Raw genomic sequence first — 19,819 nt, 5'->3', positions numbered from 1 at the left:
TCCATCAACATCTATTACTCAGGATGTTCCTGTTAATATAAGAGATTTTGTTTCTAAATCTATTAGGAAGGCTATGTCTGTTATTCCTCCTTCCAGTAAGCGTAAAAGGTCTTTTAAAACTTCTCATTTCTCAGATGAATTTTTAAATGAACATCATCATTCTGATTCTGTCTCTGATGAGGATTTTTCTGGTTCAGAGGATTCAGTCTCAGATATTGACACTGATATGGTTGGAGGATCAATTTACCAAAGAGTTCATTGATTCCTCAGACAAGGGTAACCTTTTTAGGTTTCCAGATCTTTGTTTTGGGGTGTGGATTATTTTTCAGCGGAATTGGCTGTCTTTATTTTATCCCTCTCTAGTGACTCTTGCGTGGAAGTTCCACATCTTGGGTATTTATTATCCCATATGTCACTAGCTCATGGACTCTTGCTAATTACATGAAAGAAAACATAATTTATGTAAGAACTTACCTGATAAATTCATTTCTTTCATATTAGCAAGAGTCCATGAGACCCACCCTTTTTTTGTGGTGATTATGATTTTTTTGTATAAAGCACAACTATTCCAATTCCTTATTTTTGATGCTTTCGCACTTTTTCTTATCACCCCACTTCTTGGCTATTCATTAAACTGATTTGTGGGTGTGGTGAGGGGTGTATTTGTAGGCATTTTGAGGTTTGGGAAACTTTGCCCCTCCTGGTAGGAATGTATATCCCATACGTCACTAGCTCATGGACTCTTGCTAATATGAAAGAAATGAATTTATCAGGTAAGTTCTTACATAAATTATGTTTTTTCAAATACTTTTTTTCCTTTATCTGCAGTGGGATAAAAGTTAGACTTAAGTTTCAAATTTGTTTGTTGAAATTTATTTCTATTTGGATGGTTTTGTTCAAGACCTCTTGTTATAGGATTCTTAAGAAAATATCTTTTTTGTGTTGCACTTCTGATAAATTGATTTATGTTAATTAAAGTGTTGAATTTATTTAATTTGGTTGAGGGTGCAAAGGATAGGCCTTTTTGTAATACCTTGCATTCTTCCTCTTTCAACGTCACTGAACTTAGGTTAAAGATATATTTATAATCTTTTATTTCATTCTTTTATGCTGTTCAAGTTGGTCTGTTTTCTCTGCATCCTCTCTTGCTCTTTTTTTAAGTTTTAGTCTTTCTTTTATTTTGGGGTCCTCCTCTTAAAAAGACCTGGAAGAACTCTGATGATTAGAAAATCCCCTTTGAATTGGGAGTTGGTTTTGTATAAATTCATCTTTATTATCATAATATTGTTCATTTGATAATGGATTAAATCTATTATGTGTTTGTATCTGCCATGTGTCTTCTCTTTCAAATCTTTTGTGAGGAGTATTCCAATAGTTATGATTGGGATGGTTTTGTCTATGATTAGATCTGGTATAATTGTTATTGGCAGAATAACTAGTTCTTGACCTGTTTGTATCATTGTCATATAATTGTTTATCATGTCTTTCTCTATAGGCTGTTCTTCTATTTCTCCAATTTTCTGGCTGATAATGATTGGAATAGTTGTGGGACCTTTTCAGGTTGAGGATGGAGTCAAGCTCAACTCCCAGTCCTACTGCCAGTTTCTGGAAGACACCTTCTTCAAGCAGTGGTACAGGAAGAAGTCTGCATCCTTCAAGAAAAACATGATTTTCATGCAGGACAATGCTCCATCACACGCGTCCAAGTACTCCACAGCGTGGCTGGCAAGAAAGGGTATAAAAGAAGAAAATCTAATGACATGGCCTCCTTGTTCACCTGATCTGAACCCCATTGAGAACCTGTGGTCCATCATCAAATGTGAGATTTACAAGGAGGGAAAACAGTACACCTCTCTGAACAGTGTCTGGGAGGCTGTGGTTGCTGCTGCACGCAATGTTGATGGTGAACAGATCAAAACACTGACAGAATCCATGGATGGCAGGCTTTTGAGTGTCCTTGCAAAGAAAGGTGGCTATATTGGTCACTGATTTGTTTTTGTTTTGTTTTTGAATGTCAGAAATGTATATTTGTGAATGTTGAGATGTTATATTGGTTTCACTGGTAAAAATAAATAATTGAAATGGGTATATATTTGTTTTTTGTTAAGTTGCCTAATAATTATGCACAGTAATAGTCACCTGCACACACTAAAAACAAACTAAAAACTACTATCAAAACTATTCAGCTTTGATATTAATGAGTTTTTTGGGTTAATTGAGAACATGGTTGTTGTTCAATAATAAAATTAATCCTCAAAAATACAACTGGCCTAATAATTCTGCACTCCCTGTATTCAATTGAAAATATTGCCTAAAAAAACTGACAATAACCTAAGCTAAAAATGATATGGATAAAACGAACAATAGAAATAAAAACAGTACAATAAAAAACTTTATTGTAGCAATCCGTTTTGAAATGTAACACTGTTACCAACCATCTGATATCCAGCTTGGCTTATTCTGACACTTTGAATCTGCAGACATCGTTGGAACGCTGACACACAGACCACCCGGTAATCCGTGTTCCTGATTGGTCTCAGCCATCACGTGACCCCGCACACGCTGAACAACCAACCCATTACAGTACACGAAGGAGCAATACCATTCACCTGAGAGGTAATCTGTTGTTTCCAAAGGGGCTAACGTGTTTCAAAATTATATATACTTATTTTCTGCACACGGAGAAGCATTATATAAAAGGCTTCGTATTCTGGGTGAGTCTCTTTTGTCTTTAAACGATTGCACAAAGTTTATTAACCTGGTCGCAGATCATTCACCGAGCTACTGCCAAGCTTTCACTTAATTGTCAGATTTATCCAGCTACAGACTGACATAGACTCTCTCCTCCAATAGAATTGAACCATTTTTTCTTATCCTTGGACTACTTTCCCATTTGCAATCTGCACAACGGAATTGTTTTTTATCTCTCAAATCACATTTTTTATACCACCGGTGGTTTTTTATTGTACTGTTTTTATTTCTATGGTTCGTTTTATCCATATAATTTTTAGGTTAGATAATTGTCAGTTTTTTTAGGCAGTGGTGTATAATAAATATTTTCAATTGAATATTTCATTCAGCATTTGTAATTTATTGTATGCTCTGACTTTCTTATCCCTCTATTTTGTTAGCAGCTTTAACTAGCGCTCCCTGTACTTTGTTTTCCATTAGTCATTGTTTGGAGGTATAGTGGAACTTACCTCTTTTTTCAGGGTAGCCATATTTGTGCTAGTTCCAGACCTCTTTTTTCCTTTTATGTAGTTTTAGTTTCTGGTCTCATATAGTGGTGTTACATTTTATTACTTTTAGCAGCAAATCCTTTTATATTGTAATTTTATTATTTCCTATGGATATCTTTAAAACTAGAATGTCCATGCTGACAGACATTGAAATAATTGAGAATATTGAAATACACAATACATTGCCAGTCAGCATAGACATGAAAGATATGTGTGATGATTTAGAAAAAATGATGACTAAAGAATTAAAACAAAAACTTGAAGTCAGTTACATGCAGAGATATCTCAATTTAAATATGGTGCCTAGGGGGTTAAGATTAATCAAAGACTGCACATTTGATTTGCAGGAACCCTTACAAGTAGAATGGTATAATACTTTAAAAGAAGCTTCTCTTAATTTAATGAAGATTATAATCAAATTACGCGATATTTCATTCAGGGAATTTGAAGAAAAATTGAATTATCTAAAAAATGAATTATCACCTTTCAGTGAAGATGAGAACTTTAAAACATTACAAAATGAAATTATTACACATTTAAAGGACATCAAAAAAGATGTACTTGAAATTAAAAATAAAAAAATGAACAGAGATACATTTGATTATAAAATGCATAAAGATAAAGATATCACTGCAGATATTTCCACCCCTTTAATTTCTTCTTCTGATAATGAATCACAGCCATTAAAAGATGATAAATGGAAACTTTTTTCAAAGAAAAACAGAGACAAAACTTTATATAATTCAAGAAATTCGAAACAATCAAATTCATCCAATGTGATAAATCATAATAATGATAAGAAACACACTAATAATACTCATAGAACTTATAATACAAATTGGGAAACTCCTGACTGGAGATTAAGAAAAGCAAACCAATATGACCAGTATAATAATGAACAAAGACAATACAGAGAGAAATACACTACCAATAACAATGACTATCATAATTCAGGGAACAACTATTCCAATCATTATCAGCCAGAAAATTGGAGAAATAGAAGAACAACCTTCAGAGAAAGACATGATAAACAATTATATGACAATGATACAAACAGGTCAAGAACTAGTTATTCTGCCAATAACAATTATACCAGATCGAATCATAGACAAAACCATCCCAATCATAACTATTGGAATACTCCTCACAAAAGATTTGAAAGAGAAGACACATGGCAGATACATACACATAATAGATTTAATCCATTATCAAATGAACAATATTATGATAATAAAGATGAATTTATACAAAACCAACCCCCAATTCAAAGGGGGTTTTCTAATCATCAGAGTTCTTCCAGGTCTTTTTTAGAGGAGGACCCCAAAATAAAAGAAAGACTAAAACTTAAAAAAAGAGCAAGAGAGGATGCAGAGGAAACAGACCAACTAAACAGCAGAAAAGAATGAAATAAAAGATTATAAAAATATCTTTAACCTAAGTTCAGTGACGTTGAAAGAGGAAGAATGCAAGGTATTACAAAAAGGCCTATCCTTTGCACCCTCAACCAAATTAAATAAATTCAACACTTTAATTAACATAAATCAATTTATCAGAAGTGCAACACAAAAAATATATTTTCTTAAGAATCCTATAACAAGAGGTCTTGAACAAAACCATCCAAATAGAAATAAATTTCAACAAACAAATTTGAAACTTGTCTAACTTTTATCCCACTGCAGATAAAGGAAAAAACCTAGAACTATTTGAAAAAATGGTAAAAGAAGATGTTGAAAAAATAAACACAGATAAACAATTTAAATTGAATCTAACCAAGAAAGAAAGGGAAACTTTGAATATGTTAAAATCCAATAAGAACATTATAATAAAACAAGCGGACAAGGGAGGTGGCATTGTCATCCTTGACAAAGAAGCTTATAAAAAGGAAGCCCTGAGATTATTAGAAGATCCCCTTACATATAAAAAAATCACTTCTAACCCCATTAATAAACAAAAAAGGGATTTAGAACTTCTTTTGAAAAAAGCACATAATACAGATATAATTAATCATAAGGAATATGATTTTTTGTTGGTTAATCATCCCATTACCCCCACCTTTTATTATTTACCAAAAATTCATAAGTGTCTACATAATCCACCGGGGAGGCCTATCATCTCAGGGACTAACTCATTAACTGCCAATCTTTCTGAATACATAGACTTTTTCTTCAGCAATATGTCAAAAAACTACCTTCCTATTTGAAAGATTCAACTGATTTCCTAAATACTTTGCAAACAGTGGAATGGAGAGAGAGTTATACACTCATCACTTGTGATGTGTGTTCTCTTTACACTAGTATAAGACACCACTTAGGATTAAAGGCTATAGATTACCATTTAGTCAAAGAAGGAGAGCTCCGTTTTGAACAAATAGATTTTATTAATACTTGTATAAAATTCATTTTGGAAAATAATTCTTTTATTTTCAATGATCAATTCTTTCTACAAATACAAGGCACTGCGATGGGCACCAAGTTCACCCCAAGTTATGCCAACTTATTTATGGGACAACTGGAAGATAAGGTTATTTACAATGGCACTTGGGAGGCGAACTTGGTGCTCTATCGTAGATTTATAGACAATATTTCTTTCATGTAATTAGCAAGAGTCCATGAGCTAGTGACGTATGGGATATACATTCCTACCAGGAGGGGCAAAGTTTCCCAAACCTCAAAATGCCTATAAATACACCCCTCACCACACCCACAAATCAGTTTTACAAACTTTGCCTCCTATGGAGGTGGTGAAGTAAGTTTGTGCTAGATTCTACGTTGATATGCGCTCCGCAGCAGGTTGGAGCCCGGTTTTCCTCTCAGCGTGCAGTGAATGTCAGAGGGATGTGAAGAGAGTATTGCCTATTTGAATTCAATGATCTCCTTCTACGGGGTCTATTTCATAGGTTCTCTGTTATCGGTCGTGGGGAGATTCATCTCTTACCTCCCTTTTCAGATCGACGATATACTCTTATATATATACCATTACCTCTGCTGATTTTCGTTTCAGTACTGGTTTGGCTTTCTACAAACATGTAGATGGGTGTTCTGGGATAAGTAAGTCTTATTTTCTGTGACACTCTAAAGCTATGGTTGGGCACTTTTTTATAAAGTTCTAAATATATGTATTCAAACATTTATTTGCCTTGACTCAGGATGTTCAACATTCCTTTTTTTCAGACAGTCGATTTCATATTTGGGATAATGCATTTGAATCAATCATTTTTTCTTACCTTAAAAATTTGACTTTTTCCCTGTGGGCTGTTAGGCTCGCGGGGGCTTTTGCGCCAAAAATGTCGGCGTTCCGGATGTGGCGTCATTTTTGGCGCCAAAAGCATTTAGGCGCCAAATAATGTGGGCGTCTTATTTGGCGCTAAAAAAATATGGGCGTCGCTTTTGTCTCCACATTATTTAAGTCTCATTTTTCATTGCTTCTGGTTGCTAGAAGCTTGTTCTTTGGCATTTTTTTCCCATTCCTGAAACTGTCATTTAAGGAATTTGATCAATTTTGTTTTATATGTTGTTTTTTCTCTTACATATTGCAAGATGTCTCACGTTGCATCTGAGTCAGAAGATACTTCAGGAAAATCGCTGCCTGGTGCTGGAGCTGCCAAAGCTAAGTGTATCTGCTGTAAACTTTTGGTAGCTGTTCCTCCAGCTGTTGTTTGTATTAAATGTCATGACAAACTTGTTAATGCAGAAAATATTTCCTTTAGTAAAGTACCATTACCTGTTGCAGTTCCATCAACATCTAATGTTCAGAGTGTTCCTGATAACATAAGAGATTTTGTTTCTGAATCCATTAAGAAGGCTATGTCTGTTATTCCTCCTTCTAGTAAACTTCTCTTTATCCAGATGAATTTTTAAATGAACATCATCATTCTGATTCTAATGATTCTTCTGGTTCAGAGGATTCTGTCTCAGAGGTTGATGCTGATAAATCTTCATATTTATTTAAAATGGAATTTATTCGTTCTTTACTTAAAGAAGTCCTAATTGCATTAGAAATTGAGGATTCTGGTCCTCTTGATACTAAATCTATACGTTTAGACAAGGTCTTTAAATCTCCTGTAGTTATTCCAGAAGTTTTTCCTGTTCCTGGTGCTATTTCTGAAGTAATTTCCAGAGAATGGAATAATTTGGGTAATTCATTTACTCCTTCTAAACGTTTTAAGCAATTATATCCTGTGCCGTCCGACAGATTAGAGTTTTGGGACAAAATCCCTAAAGTTGATGGGGCTATTTCTACCCTTGCTAAACGTACTACTATTCCTACGGCAGATGGTACTTCCTTTAAGGATCCTATAGATAGGAAAATTGAATCCTTTCTAAGAAAAGCTTATCTGTGTTCAGGTAATCTTCTTAGACCTGCTATATCATTGGCTGATGTTGCTGCAGCTTCAACTTTTTGGTTGGAGACTTTAGCGCAACAAGTAACAGATCATGATTCTCATAATATTATTATTCTTCTTCAACATGCTAATAATTTTATCTGTGATGCCATTTTTGATATTATCAGAGTTGATGTCAGGTTTATGTCTCTAGCTATTTTAGCTAGAAGAGCTTTATGGCTTAAAACTTGGAATGCTGATATGTCTTCTAAATCGACTCTACTTTCCCTTTCTTTCCAGGGTAATAAATTATTTGGTTCTCAGTTGGATTCTATTATCTCAACTGTTACTGGTGGGAAAGGAACTTTTTTACCACAGGATAAAAAATCTAAGGGTAAAAACAGGGCTCATAATCGTTTTCGTTCCTTTCGTTTTAACAAAGAACAAAAGCCTGATCCTTCATCCTCAGGAGCAGTTTCAGTTTGGAAACCATCTCCAGTCTGGAATAAATCCAAGCCTTCTAGAAAAGCAAAGCCAGCTTCTAAGTCCACATGAAGGTGCGGCCCTCATTCCAGCTCAGCTGGTAGGGGGCAGATTACGTTTTTTCTAAGAAATTTGGATCAATTCTGTTCACAATCTTTGGATTCAGAACATTGTTTCAGAAGGGTACAGAATTGGTTTCAAGATAAGACCTCCTGCAAAGAGATTTTTTCTTTCCCGTGTCCCAGTAAACCCAGTGAAAGCTCAAGCATTTCTGAAATGTGTTTCAGATCTAGAGTTGGCTGGAGTAATTATGCCAGTTCCAGTTCTGGAACAGGGGCTGGGGTTTTATTCGAATCTCTTCATTGTACCAAAGAAGGAGAATTCCTTCAGACCAGTTCTGGATCTAAAAATATTGAATCGTTATGTAAGGATACCAACATTCAAAATGGTAACTATAAGGACTATCCTGCCTTTTGTTCAGCAAGGGCATTATATGTCTACAATAGATTTACAGGATGCATATCTGCATATTCCGATTCATCCAGCTCACTATCAGTTTCTGAGATTCTCTTTCCTGGACAAGCATTACCAGTTTGTGGCTCTGCCGTTTGGCCTAGCTACAGCTCCAAGAATTTTTACAAAGGTTCTCGGTGCCCTTCTGTCTGTAATCAGAGAACAGGGTATTGTGGTATTTCCTTATTTGGACGATATCTTGGTACTTGCTCAGTCTTCACATTTAGCAGAATTTCATACGAATCGACTTGTGTTGTTTCTTCAAGATCATGGTTGGAGGATCAATTCACTAAAAAGTTCATTGATTCCTCAGACAAGGGTAACCTTTTTGGGTTTCCAGATAGATTCAGTGTCCATAACTCTGTCTTTGACAGACAAGAGACGTCTAAAATTGATTTCAGCTTGTCGAAACCTTCAGTCACAATCATTCCCTTCGGTAGCCTTATGCATGGAAATTCTAGGTCTTATGACTGCTGCATCGGACACGATCCCCTTTGCTCGTTTTCACATGCGACCTCTTCAGCTCTGTATGCTGAACCAATGGTGCAGGGATTACACAAAGATATCTCAATTAGTATCTTTAAAACCGATTGTACGACACTCTCTGACGTGGTGGACAGATCACCATCGTTTAGTTCAGGGGGCTTCTTTTGTTCTTCCGACCTGGACTGTAATTTCAACAGATGCAAGTCTTACAGGTTGGGGAGCTGTGTGGGGGTCTCTGACGGCACAAGGGGTTTGGGAATCTCAGGAGGTGAGATTACCGATCAATATTTTGGAACTCCGTGCAATTTTCAGAGCTCTTCAGTCTTGGCCTCTTCTGAAGAGAGAGTCATTCATTTGTTTTCAGACAGACAATGTCACAACTGTGGCATACATCAATCATCAAGGAGGGACTCACAGTCCTCTGGCTATGAAAGAAGTATCTCGAATTCTGGTTTGGGCGGAATCCAGCTCCTGTCTAATCTCTGCGGTTCATATCCCAGGTATAGACAATTGGGAAGCGGATTATCTCAGTCGCCAAACGTTGCATCCGGGCGAATGGTCTCTTCACCCAGAGGTATTTCTTCAGATTGTTCAAATGTGGGAACTCCCAGAAATAGATCTGATGGCTTCTCATCTAAACAAGAAACTTCCCAGGTATCTGTCCAGATCCTGGGATCCTCAGGCGGAGGCAGTGGATGCATTATCACTTCCTTGGAAGTATCATTCTGCCTATATCTTTCCGCCTCTAGTTCTTCTTCCAAGAGTAATCTCCAAGATTCTGAAGGAATGCTCGTTTGTTCTGCTGGTAGCTCCAGCATGGCCTCACAGGTTTTGGTATGCGGATCTTGTCCGGATGGCCTCTTGCCAGCCGTGGACTCTTCCGTTAAGACCAGACCTTCTGTCGCAAGGTCCTTTCTTCCATCAGGATCTCAAATCCTTAAATTTAAAGGTATGGAGATTGAACGCTTGATTCTTGGTCAAAGAGGTTTCTCTGACTCTGTGATTAATACTATGTTACAGGCTCGTAAATCTGTATCTAGAGAAATATATTATAGAGTCTGGAAGACTTATATTTCTTGGTGTCTTTCTCATCATTTTTCCTGGCATTCTTTTAGAATTCCGAGAATTTTACAGTTTCTTCAGGATGGTTTAGATAAAGGTTTGTCCGCAAGTTCCTTGAAAGGACAAATCTCTGCTCTTTCTGTTCTTTTTCACAGAAAGATTGCTAATCTTCCTGATATTCATTGTTTTGTACAAGCCTTGGTTCGTATAAAACCTGTCATTAAGTCAATTTCTCCTCCTTGGAGTTTGAATTTGGTTCTGGGGGCTCTTCAAGCTCCTCCTTTTGAACCCATGCATTCATTGGACATTAAATTACTTTCTTGGAAAGTTTTGTTCCTTTTGGCCATCTCTTCTGCCAGAAGAGTCTCTGAATTATCTGCTCTTTCTTGTGAGTCTCCTTTTCTGATTTTTAATCAGGATAAGGCGGTGTTGCGAACTTCTTTTGAATTTTTACCTAAGGTTGTGAATTCCAACAACATTAGTAGAGAAATTGTGGTTCCTTCATTATGTCCTAATCCTAAGAATTCTAAGGAGAAATCATTGCATTCTTTGGATGTTGTTAGAGCTTTGAAATATTATGTTGAAGCTACTAAGTCTTTCCGAAAGACTTCTAGTCTATTTGTCATCTTTTCCGGTTCTAGAAAAGGCCAGAAAGCTTCTGCCATTTCTTTGGCATCTTGGTTGAAATCTTTAATTCATCATGCCTATGTCGAGTCGGGTAAAACTCCGCCTCAAAGGATTACAGCTCATTCTACTAGGTCAGTTTCTACTTCCTGGGCGTTTAGGAATGAAGCTTCGGTTGATCAGATTTGCAAAGCAGCAACTTGGTCCTCTTTGCATACTTTTACTAAATTCTACCATTTTGATGTGTTTTCTTCTTCTGAAGCAGTTTTTGGTAGAAAAGTACTTCAGGCAGCTGTTTCAGTTTGAATCATCTTCTTATGTTTTTCATTAAACTTTATTTTGGGTGTGGATTATTTTCGGCAGGAATTGGCTGTCTTTATTTTATCCCTCCCTCTCTAGTGACTCTTGCATGGAAAGATCCACATCTTGGGTAGTCATTATCCCATACGTCACTAGCTCATGGACTCTTGCTAATTACATGAAAGAAAACATAATTTATGTAAGAACTTACCTGATAAATTCATTTCTTTCATATTAGCAAGAGTCCATGAGGCCCACCCTTTTTTTGTGGTGGTTATGATTTTTTGTATAAAGCACAATTATTCCAATTCCTTATTTTATATGCTTTCGCACTTTTTTCTTATCACCCCACTTCTTGGCTATTCGTTAAACTGATTTGTGGGTGTGGTGAGGGGTGTATTTATAGGCATTTTGAGGTTTGGGAAACTTTGCCCCTCCTGGTAGGAATGTATATCCCATACGTCACTAGCTCATGGACTCTTGCTAATATGAAAGAAATGAATTTATCAGGTAAGTTCTTACATAAATTATGTTTTTTATCATATGGGAAGGGGATTTGGAATTATTTGAATTACTTTTAGAAGATTTAAGCACAAGCACTTTTGGCTTGAATTTCACTTACGAACACAGTAAACAATCATTAAGTTATCTGGACATTAAAATTGAAATAAGTAATGGTGAGATTCACACAAAAACACACTTCAAAGAAGTTGAATCTAATAATTATGTACACAGTCAAAGCTGCCACTACAGAAAATGGATTGAGAATATTCCCCCCAACCAATTTTCTAGAATAAGAAAGAATTGTACTACATTGGCCAATTATGATGAACAATCATCATATTTAGAGAGGAAGTTCCTTGAGAAAGGCTACAATAAAAGTAAAATAGAAGCAGCAAAAACCACTGCTCGTGAAAAAAATAGAGGTGATCTTTTAAAGAGAAGTGATAGGAATAATATAAACCCAAATAGTAAGAACACAGATTCGGGCCCTCTGTGGATCCCATTTATAACTGACTACAATATTCATCATAATCATATTAGATCTATTTTAAACAAACATTGGTATATATTGCAAAGAGACCCAATTATTGGCGAATTACTGCCTGATAAACCAGCAGTGGTGTTTAAAAAGGCGAAAAATCTAAAAAACATATTAGCCCCCAGTGCTTTTAGAGAGTCAAAGAAGACATTCATTGAAGGAGATCTTGAATCACGTAAATTAAAAGGGTTTTTATCCCTGTATAAATTGTAAAGCCTGCAAATTCAGCAATAAAACTAAGTGGGTGAAGGCTTTTAACACCAATAAAGATTTTGAAATAAGGGATTGTATCAGATGTACTGACATAAATGTGGTATATCTGATACAATGTCCATGTGACAAACAGTATTTGGGGGAGACCTCACGCCCCCTCAAAGACAGAATCCGCGAACATCTTCTAAATATTGAACATGGCTTTACAGGACATTTGCTATCCAGACATTTTAAAGAGTGTCATGACCAAAATACAAAGGGTCTAAAATACTGGGGTATTAGAAAAATCACTAACAATTGGAGAGGAGGTGACCTCAACAAAAAGCTCTTACGTGCAGAAGCTGAATTGATATTTCAATTCAAAACCTTAGAACCATTTGGTTTAAATGCAGAGCTAGATCTTAATTCTGTTATGCACTAAAAAACTTCATTTTAGACCTTTAACTTCCAAATCTAGGTTGTATATCTTTTTACTAAATATATTGGAGTTTTTAAAAAAAACTTACTCAGACAATACTAGAAACAACAAATATTTAAAAATAATTAGTATAAGGAGTTATATTTCCTTATATTATTGGGTTAGATTTAACATTAAGACAAAATCCCCTACAAAACTATAATATTTATTGAACATAAAAATGATGTTGTCGGGATGAATATCCATATAAAATTACTTTTTAGTCTATGTTCATTTAGGTATCATCCACTGTTTTACACTTATTTTAGATTATATATTTAGTCACAGTATCCCTAATATTTATGGGTCCCATTCACATCTATGGTATGAATATTCTTTATAATATTTTTCATTTAGGATATTAATTTTTAGGAACACATTAATTAATTCACTACACACATATATATTTATTATAGACTTTTTTATCACACACTAAGGTTTCATTATATAACAAAGATCACTTCCATGTAAATATATATTATCACTGTTATACACTTCCATATAGTTTTAGTTATTTATAATATTAATTTATGTAAATGTAATCATTAATATAGGTTGTTTCTATATATGTACTGTATATATTTGGTTTATTATTATGTAGGATTTCTTTTACCTAAGTTAGGTAATTATTATTTCAACCGCTAAAAGCTGCCGTCCCTTTAACTGCTAAAAGGTGCCGTCCCTTTAAGAAAAAGTAGAGAAATGAGCACACAACAAGGACGAGTTTACTCAATGGTTCCCAATAAAAAGTGAGTAGAGAGCAGTCAGAATTCATCTTGAGAAAGGCTACACAAGCTGAAACGCGTTGATCTACACTACTGGGATTGTTTACTACTGAGACAGAAACTGACACACAGAGCGCTCTGTTGTTTTAATTGGAACTTTATTGTAGCAATCCGTTTTGAAATGTAACACTGTTACCAACCATCTGATATTCAGCTTGGCTTATTCTGACACTTTGAATCTGCAGACATCGTTGGAATGCTGACAGACAGACCACCCGGTAATCCGTGTTCCTGATTGGTCTCAACCATCACGTGACCCCGCACACGCTGAACAACCAACCCATTACAGTACACGACGAGCAATACCGTACACCTGAGAGGTAATCTGTTGTTTCCAAAGGGGCTAACGTGTTTCAAACATATATACTTATTTTCTGCACACGGAGAAGCATTATATCAAAGGCTTCGTATTCTGGGTGAGTCTCTTTTGTCTTTAAACGACACACAAAGTTTATTAACCTGGTCGCAGATCATTCACCGAGCTACTGCCAAGCTTTAACTTAATTGTCAGATTTATCCAGCTACAGACTGACATAGACTCTCTCCTCCAATAGAATTGAACCATTTTTTCTTATCCTTGGACTACTTTCCCATTTGCAATCTGCACAACGGACTTGTTTTTTATCCCTCAAATCACATTTTTTATACCACCGGTGTTTTTTTATTGTACTGTTTTTATTTCTATTGTTCGTTTTATCCATATAATTTTTAGGTTAGGTTATTGTCAGTTTTTTTAGGCAGTGGTGTATAATAAATATTTTCAATTGAATATTTCATTCAGCATTTGTAATTTATTGTATGCTCTGACTTTCTTATCCCTCTATTTTGTTAGCAGCTTTAACTAGCGCTCCCTGTACTTTGTTTACCATTAGCTATTGTTTGGAGGTATATTGGAACTTACCTCTTTTTTCAAGGTAGCTATATTTGTGCTAATTCCAGACCTCTTTTTTCCTTGTACACAAGATTCGTACCGCCATCTAAAGTCAGTAGTTATGAGTTTTACGTTACAAAGCTGTACCATAAAACTCATAAATAAAGTGTTACAAAGTACACTAACACCCATAAACTACCTATTAACCCCTATACCGAGGACTTCCTGCATCACAAACACTATAATAAAGTTATTAACCCCTAAACCGCATGTCACCCAAAATGAAATATAATAAAATAAACTATTAACCCCTAAACCTCTGGCCTCCCACATCACTAACTCTACATAAATATATTAACCCCTAACCCTAACGTAACCCTAAGCCTAGCACCCCCTAACTTAAATATAATTAAAATAAGGCTAAATAAACCTTACAATAATTCCTATTTAAAACTAAATACATACTTACCTGTAAAATAAAACCTAAGCTAGCTACAATATAACTAATAGTTATATTGTAGCTAGCTTAGGTTTTATTTTTATTTCACAGGTAAGTTTGTATTTATTTTAACTAGGTAGACTAGTTAGTAAATAGTTATTCACTATTTACTAGCTCCCTAGTTAAAATAAATACAAACTTACCTTTAAAATAAAACCTAACCTGCTTTACAATAAAACCTAACATTACAATAAAATAAAATAAATTAAATTAATTAAATACATTTATCTACATTACAAAAAAATAAACACTAAATTACACAAAATAAAAAACAAAATGATCAAAAATAAAAACGAATTACACCTAATCTAATAGCCCTATCAAAATAAAAAAGCCCACCCAAAATAAAAAAAAACCCTAGCCTACACTAAACTGCCAATGGCCCTTAGAAGGGCCTTTTGTGGGGCATTGCCCCAAAGAAATCAGCTCTTTTACCTGTAAAAAAAAATACAAACAACCCCCCAACAGTAAAAACCCACCACCCACCCAAACAAACCCCCCAAATAAAAACCTATCTAAATAAACCTAAGCTAACCATTGTCCTTTGGATGGGCATTACCCTTAAAAGGGCATTTAGCTCTTTTACATTGCCCAAAACCCTAATCTAAAAATAAAACCCACCCAATAAACCCTTAAAAAACCTAACACTAACCCCCGACGATCCACTTACAGTTTTCAAAGACCGGACATCCATCCTCATCCAAGCGGGCAGAAGTCTTCATCCAAGCGGGCAGAAGTCCTCATCGAAGCCGGCAGAAGTCTTCATCTAAGCGGGCAGAAGTCCTCCTCGAATCCGGCAGAAGTCTTCATCCAAGCGGGCAGAAGTCTTCATCCAGACGGTTTAAACATAACTTTTTCTTTCCCCATAGACATCAATAGGGCTGCGTTACGGAGCTTTTGTTTCTGCGATCGCAGGTGTTAGGCTTCTTTTTTGCCAGCTCTCCCCTTGATGTTTATGGGGAAAGCGTGCACGAGCACATCAAAGCAGCGCTTGTATTTCGGTGCGGTATGGAGCTCAACGCCACCATATCGCCCATACAAGCCTGCTTTTTGTAAACCTGTAATAGCAGCGCTATAGTGAAGTGAAATAACAACGCTTTTGTGGTGCATGTTAATTTCCCTATAGCGCTCAAAACTCGGAATCTAGCTGTGTGTAAATTAAAATTGGTAATGATATGTGGTATCTATATTTCTAATATGGTTGTGATTTATACAGTGACTATACTATGTGCTTCCTTTTCAGATTGTTTTTAATCTTGGTCCTCTGGGACACTTTAAAAGGGCATCAAAAGGGTTACTAAGTTGCTTTTCTTGGTTTACATGTGATTTTTGTAACCCCGCCTACGATATGTGTTCTCATTGGTCCTTGTTTTATTAGTATTGCTATATATTGTCTGTATGTGCACTATGTTTTTAGCTTGACAAAGGGGCAGATGCCCCGAAATGTTGCTGTCTACCTAATAAAGGTTTATTTCACTTCTCCACACCTGAGAGTGCAACATTTCTTTAGATACTTATATATGTTTATATGTGTATATATATATATATATATATGTGTGTATATGTATATATCTGTGTGTATATATATATATATATATATATATATGTATATATATATATATGTATGTATATGTGCATATATATGTATGTATATGTGCATATATATGTATGTGTGTATATATATATACATGTATATATTTTTTATATGTATATATATATATATATATATATATATATATATATATATATATGTATAAATACATTTATTTACCCATAGACACTTGTCTACTACCACAGTAGTAGACAACCAAACCAGTACTGAAACATATCAGCCAGCAGAGGTAATGGAGATAGGAGTTTATTGTTGATCTGTAAAGGGAGGCAAAAGATGAATCCCTGTCACTGAATTTACAGAGGGCCTATGAAGAATTTCCCATGAGGTGAAATAGTAGAATCAAATATCATACTCCTAGTACATCCCTCTGATAACCACTGTACTCTGAGGGGAACCGGGCCTTACATAGATTGAAGACCCCTCTCTATAAACAACACTGCACATTTTCATTTTTCAACCACCTCCAACGGAGGCAAAGTAAAGACTGAGGTATGTGTGAGGGTTTATGTTGAGCTCTTGGCGTTTGGGAATCTTTGCCTACTCCTAGCGGTAGAGAAATAATTCCCATGAGTAAGGTATTGTGGACTCTCACCACCTGTATGAAAGAAACTTTTTTTTATTTAGACCGAATATGCAATTTTATACGGTCGTTCTTAAAACAGTTTTTCACATTAATTCCAGATGGGAGAATTCTCACCCATAGCTGAATGTTTTAATCTCTGAGAAATAGGATTCACACATTTCCAAATTAGAAATTATATCAAGATTTGTCACACGTTAATTACAGCAATCTACAGCTCTTGATGATATGATTAGATTTGAGTAATTTTAGTTATTTTCTGTAGAAAGACATGTAAATAACAGACAAAATACCAGTTGCACATGGTTTGTCATCATACATTTGTTGTGTGTGTATATGTGTGTATGTATATATATATAAATCTCAAAGTAGAGATAGACACAGCACTCAAAAAAGTAAAAAAGTAAAACTTCACCTTTATTAGGGTACTTTAAAACCTGTTGTTATCCAAACGGCACATACAATAGCGAGATCAGAGGTGACAGGCTGCTGCATACACAGACAATATACTTGATGTAAATAATATATTGAAATTATAATGAATATTTGTCATCATTATTAAAACCTTGTCTCAAGTATTATGGTAGAATCTGATAGTTGTAAAACACGGACAGCGCCAATAAGGAGTAGTAGTGCATGTCGTCATCGGATCCTACGTAGCGAGACCATGTGACTTTTAATTATTTAGTTTAAATAGCCGTTGTGTTTAGTACATGCCTTGATTTTAGTACCACTGCCTTGATTTATGCTTTGACCATTGACAGGTTTTAAAGTACCCTAATAAGGGTGAAGTTTAACTTTTTGGAAAATAATGGTGAGTGCTGTGTCTATCTCTACTTTAATATCTACATTTCTCTCATATATATGCACCCCGGTGAATGGATTCATTGTTTGAGTGAGTGCACACTGATGGACTGCTTTATATATATATATATATATATATATATATATATATATATATATATATATATATATATATATATATATATATGTGTGTGTGTGTGTGGGCTTGAAAAAGATTTAATATTCAAGTCGAAGTAGTAAAAGCAAAGTCTTTTATTCAATCCACGTATGGTAAAAACACATGGGATTACCAAAGCACATAAAAAGGTCAACACACGAAAGCATAGGCTGACATGTTTCGGCCTGATGCCGTAATCGTAGCTGAAATAATGCAAGCGTGTGATACATTTAAAGGGACATCTACTTAGTGATAGGCCTACTGCTGACCAATCACAGACCTTCATTTTAGATTCATAAATTAAACTATTAACCTATTAGTTACCAGTTCGTCAAAATACTGTGCACCATAAGCTCAATATATTATTATTTGCAAACTTGTTGCTAAAAACTAAATATTCACATAGAAAATAGTTAAATTATAATTATTAGACATAATGTTTATCTTAGCAATCAAATTACAATAGAGTGAAGAGCAAAGGTGGCTAGGATAAGGTAGATGTATTATGACCAAAATCCAAAAAGCACAGTATAGTAGTATACATAAATAAATAGAAGGAATCATACAACACATATTTAGCTCCATCAACTGAGAGCATATTAGAAAATTTCATAAATACAATGTATGATGGTATGTAACTACCTTCACATAAAATATTATGTTATATGTTGCACTATGTTAAAATGACACATTAGGAAACTATACTAAATTGTAGGGTATAGAATCCAGATATGATTATTGGGAGAACAGGAGACATTTCTACAGAGTTTTAGGTTTTAAATATTAAAAGAATGTAAAGATGGATGAATGAATAAGATGAGTGAATGAATAAATGAATGAATGAATAAAAGAATGAATGGGTGGGAGACAGACTTCTCGTGGCACGATCTGGAAGTATAGTATACTTCAAAAAGCGTGAAATCTACTTCCAATAATTAATTAGATCGTACTCCGAGTTAAGGCCCTGAGGGACACGTGTCTGCAATCTAAAGATCCAAAACATTTCACGTTTTCCCAAGGCCTTATCTCTGTCACCTCCTCTAGGAGGGTGTTTCACCTATTCAATAGCTTGCCATTTCAAAGTATCATTACTTTTATTGTGCATGTTTTTAAAGTGTTTCACTAATGGTGTAGTAGCTTCCCCAATCTTGATAGAGAATAGGGGATTCCTTATCCTCGTATTCACATCAGTCATTGTGAGACCCACATATTGAAGATTACATTGGGTGCAGGTCAAAACATAGATAACGTAGGTGGATGTACAGTTTAGGCAGGACTCAATGTTGAATTCTTCCCCAGTCACTTCTGAGTGGAATTTGTTGGAGAATATACCAAATTCGCATGGACATCTAGTCCTGCCACACCCGTACATCTCCTTGTGTCTGAGCCAGGAGCCATGAGAAGGAGGAGTCAAACTAGGTAATTCTGAGGGAGATAAGTAATTCCCAATGGTCCTGCTCCTCCTATAAGAACAGCGTAAACCTTTTTCTACGCATTTGACCAATTTGTCGTCTGCCGCTAGGAGCCCAAAATGTTTTCTCACAATCCCACATATACTCTTGTATTCTTCACTATACTCAGTGACAAAAGTGACCTGGTCACTTTGAATGGATGTTACTTTCCGTGTATTTTTAGAGTGTTGCAATAATGACTGTCTATATTGTGCCTGTGCTCTCTCCAAGACATGTTTGGGATATCCTCTCTGTTTTAATCTATGTGTGTGTGTATAAATAAATGTACCATCATACATTCTTTTGTTTATTCATTA

At 35.3% G+C, this 19,819-nt stretch overlaps 1 protein-coding gene across 1 annotated transcript in view; it reads left to right on the top strand.

The window, feature by feature from the left end:
- GABPA (GA binding protein transcription factor subunit alpha) overlaps positions 1-1,561 on the top strand; it is a 205,203-nt gene extending 203,642 nt beyond the window's left edge. The window contains exon 11 of the transcript XR_008401326.1: positions 1,496-1,561. The gene's annotated coding sequence lies outside the window, so the exon portion shown is untranslated. The remainder of the gene's footprint in view (positions 1-1,495) is intronic.
- Positions 1,562-19,819: the final 18,258 nt, after the last annotated feature.

Source organism: Bombina bombina, chromosome 3 (genome assembly GCF_027579735.1).
Source record: "Bombina bombina isolate aBomBom1 chromosome 3, aBomBom1.pri, whole genome shotgun sequence".
In the NCBI taxonomy this organism is placed as follows: Eukaryota; Metazoa; Chordata; class Amphibia; order Anura; family Bombinatoridae; genus Bombina; species Bombina bombina.
This window is presented reverse-complemented; position numbering and strand designations above follow the sequence as displayed.